The sequence below is a fragment of the Aptenodytes forsteri genome, unplaced genomic scaffold (assembly GCF_000699145.1).
Source record: "Aptenodytes forsteri isolate BGI_AS27 unplaced genomic scaffold, ASM69914v1 Scaffold108, whole genome shotgun sequence".
Classification (NCBI taxonomy): Eukaryota; Metazoa; Chordata; class Aves; order Sphenisciformes; family Spheniscidae; genus Aptenodytes; species Aptenodytes forsteri.
Window position 1 is genome coordinate 4,386,702 of NW_008794448.1, and position 3,702 is coordinate 4,390,403.

Below are 3,702 nucleotides of genomic sequence, written 5' to 3' on the forward strand. Positions count from 1 at the left end.
AGGGCATTACTTAGCTGGCCACGCGCACGCGCAGGGAGGCAGCTTCGCTCCTGTTATCATCACCGGGAGCACCCTCCCCCTCCCCCCGCCGTCACTTGCGCGCAAGAGGCAGCACCGTCTTCCTGCCGCCCGCCCCCGAGCGGCCCCCGAGCCGCCGCCGCCTCCAAAAAAGTGCGCGGTGCTTGGGCCGGTCGCTGCCGCCGGGTTACGCCTTTCCGCCACCGCAGGCTGCTCGCGTCGGTGCCCGATGGAGCTAGGTACCCCGTCCCCGGCACAGAAGCAGCCTCCGTCCCGAGGAGCCCACGGGTCACGGGCTGCGACCGCAGGCAGCTGGAGGGGGGGCGGGCGCTGCCATCCTGAGGGGGAGTAACGGGCACGGCAAACCGGGCCTGTAACCGACGCCAAGGGAGAGTCTAACGATGGGGTCTGCAGGGCGGCAACGACTTTGCTCTGCAGATATTTAAAAGCGGCTTATTTCACATGCAAGCGATAAAGTCCTTGCTCAAAATGCAAGAAAAAATCAGCAAATACTGTATACCTTTCACAGACGGTGGAACAGGGCTTGTGATCCGTCAGTGACCTCTAAGGAGGGGACAAGCAGTGAGGATACAAGCTTTAGAAAGGAATAAACAAAGTATTTTTGCAGTTCAACTTCCCATGCCCTACAGCTAGCAAGGAGCAGGTTTTTGTTTTCTCTTTTGATGAGAAATGAAAAATCTGCTTGTCTTCTGGTGGGGAAGTGTTGCACGCTTGGGATAAGAATAGTATGCTGTGTAGTTTCTGCATGGAAACGTAAGACAATTATTAATCTGAATATTGTTTGTCACTTCTTTAAAAACAAGTCATGTTTGTGTTTCAGGTGACTGAGGTGAACCTATCAAGTCGGAGCATTTCTCTTCAATGGTACTGCTTTGGAGCAGAGGGAACAGAAGAATGCAGTTAAAAGGGATCTGGATAGCGAGGGATTAAAATCATGATCTGAAAAAGAAGTGCTTAGTTCTGAAATGAGCTTTCATATCTAATGGGAGAAGTTAAAGTATTGCAACTGCTTCTCTTACTGTCTTTCAGGTTTTTGGCTACATACCCTAATACTCATCAAACAGCTCCTAAATTAGAAGAGCTGTGCCTTCCTCTCGTCCGTGAATTCTGACAGATAGAAGTTTTGAATAACATTGGCAGCAAAGTCAGGACAGAGCGATGCAGAATTCGATCTCTCTCGGAATTCATTTTAAGACTGAAGCTTTTATTTTTTACAACCATGTTTTTTTTTTTTAACAAAGATGTAATACATAGCAGCGTGGTAAGAAGCCAAATTTATTACCTGGCCTCAATCACAGAGTAAGATTACTGGAGTTATCTGTTGCACAGCAAGGGGCAATATGCATTCATTAATAGCCAGTGTTACACACAGGGATACATTCGGCTTCTGTCTGTTATTTTAAAATAACATTCTCCTGCATGAGTGTTCAGTGAGGTTGCTCTTTCCTTAGCAAACATTTGTGAAAGAAGAGGAAATTGCACTAGGTGCTTAGTGCATAAGCTAGCTCATTTTTGCTAGCTGTAGGGTATTGTTAAGTATGAGCTGTTTTTATTTGAACTCAGCTAATTTTATTTAAAATACCTTCTGTTCATTTATTCTAAAGCTGTATCCCCAGACTCATTAAGAAGAGTTTAATGAGGTAGAAATCCATTTAAAGTGGGGGGTTTTCCATATATGTATTTGTGATATAAATTGATTGTTAAGTAAAATGGATTATGCTGCAGTCTGAGCAAATTATGTAAGCAGATGATAAAGGGATACTAATATACAAGGATATTGATTGTTCTTTGTTGCACTACCATTACTTACACCAGGATTTGATGGAGAATGTTTACTCATGTGCAAGTTTCAACACAAATGCCTGTGAAAGTGTATAGCAAAATTAGTATGACATCATTGTTTATTTATAGATTTTTGGTGTAATTATGTCATATTTTCCTTGGGAAGCCAAATTCATTTTGTTGTAATGCATCTTGCATTTCTTGAATCTTACTGGGCCATAGTTAGGTTAAAGACCTCTCTGTATGCCAAAGAATGATAGTAAATTTGTTGGTTAAATTTTAGATGAGAGTTTGGATTTGATTGTGGGTTTTGTATAGAAAAGAACCTCCTGACATCTAAAGAATATATCCATGCATAAAATGTATTGATATTTTTATCAGTTATTATATAAAGACATTTTGCTGCACGTTTTGGATTTGACAGCTGTCGCAGAACATATCTTGTATCCTCTCTGCTTCTTGTCTCTGGAGCAGAGAGTAGGTATTTTCAGACTGGTATCCAGAAGACATTTCTGGTTATTTTCACATCAGTTCTCTTTCAGAGGGGCAGATGGCAGTATGAACCATTTCTCACAAATTTCAGTGGACATGTGTTTTGCCTTACCCTTTGTGTGAATGGTCATGCATATTTCATGTACGTTTAATGGAATGAATCCTTTTGTGAAGAGGGGGGTGGGTGCTGGGAGCACTGCCTCTGCAGGTTCTTGGCTTTTTCCTGTTTATCAGAGGATGAAATGCTAGAGGTGTCTTTCAGTACCAAAATGATCTCAAGTGGTCTTGAATTCTTCCCTAGGGATGATTTTTTTGTTAGTTTGGTGTTACATACCATTTGGCAGGGGCAGTAGTTGACTGGAACTTCGAAGGGACGGGATGTATCTTAGATGTTAGTCCTCTGTCTGCGGTGTCTGAAACTGTGATCAAAGGTCTTTCAAGCAGCTATCACATCAACAGAGTGCCCCTAGGTAGTGTCACCTGTTTTGAAGAGAAACTATACAAAGCTGCAGTTGCACTTAGATAGCAAAGATACAAAATAGGTTGCTGGTAAGGGTTATATCTTGGTAGGACTACCTCTTGTGGGACAGATGTAGCTGAAAGGCTGCAGAGTGTCAGGGGAAGAATTAGTTTTAAACGTTTTATTTTCTCCATCGTCCAGTGTGAAACTCTCTCTTCCCACACATACAGAGTTTAATAAAAAAAAAAAAAAAAAAAAGACGACAAGTAGCAAGGCACACATAAGGAAAGAAAGACTACTTAGTTAAATCACTTAGAAACATTTAGTAAAGAATCACAGGTGGATGCCACTACTGCTGTGAAGGGTGAGACAGAACTGATAGACTGCTGTGCTAGCTAGTAGAAGATGCTGTTAGAAGACTTTCATCATCAGAGATGGCTTGGAAAGTGGAATTTGCAGCAATGAATTGCAAATTTCCATCACAAGATAAAGAAAAATCCACAAAATACTTTGTAAACTGGGATTAGTGTTTAAACAAAATACACTTTTTAATTTGGCCATGCTGAAACAACAGAACAATCCCTCAAAGAAAGAAAGAAAAAAAGATACTGCATATCTTTAGTCTAAGATGTTAAAACTGCCACAAGACAGCTAAGAATGATAGTGTGTTTTGTTTTTGAAGTGATGTTTACAATCTCACATCCTGAACGAAGTCCTTTGCTTTCTGTTGGATGATGATCCCTTTTTCTTCTCTTTTGCTCCCAGTTTACTTACGTTGCTTCTGGTTTTGAGCTACTTAGCTGTCCTGGTTTCGGCAGGGATAGAGTTAATTTTCTTCCTAGTAGCTGGTACAGTGCTGTGTTTTGGATATGAGAAGAGTATAAAACACACAACACTCTTATCTGTTAGCTGTTGCAGTGTAGTGCTTA

General features: G+C 41.6%; 1 long non-coding RNA gene across 1 annotated transcript; it reads left to right on the top strand.

Moving 5' to 3' along the window:
* Window positions 1–858: 858 nt before the first annotated feature.
* LOC103908059 lies at window positions 859–3,254 on the top strand. Its single transcript, XR_658137.1, has 2 exons — window positions 859–903; window positions 1,069–3,254. It is a non-coding gene; the product is annotated as an uncharacterized LOC103908059 (long non-coding RNA).
* Window positions 3,255–3,702: the final 448 nt, after the last annotated feature.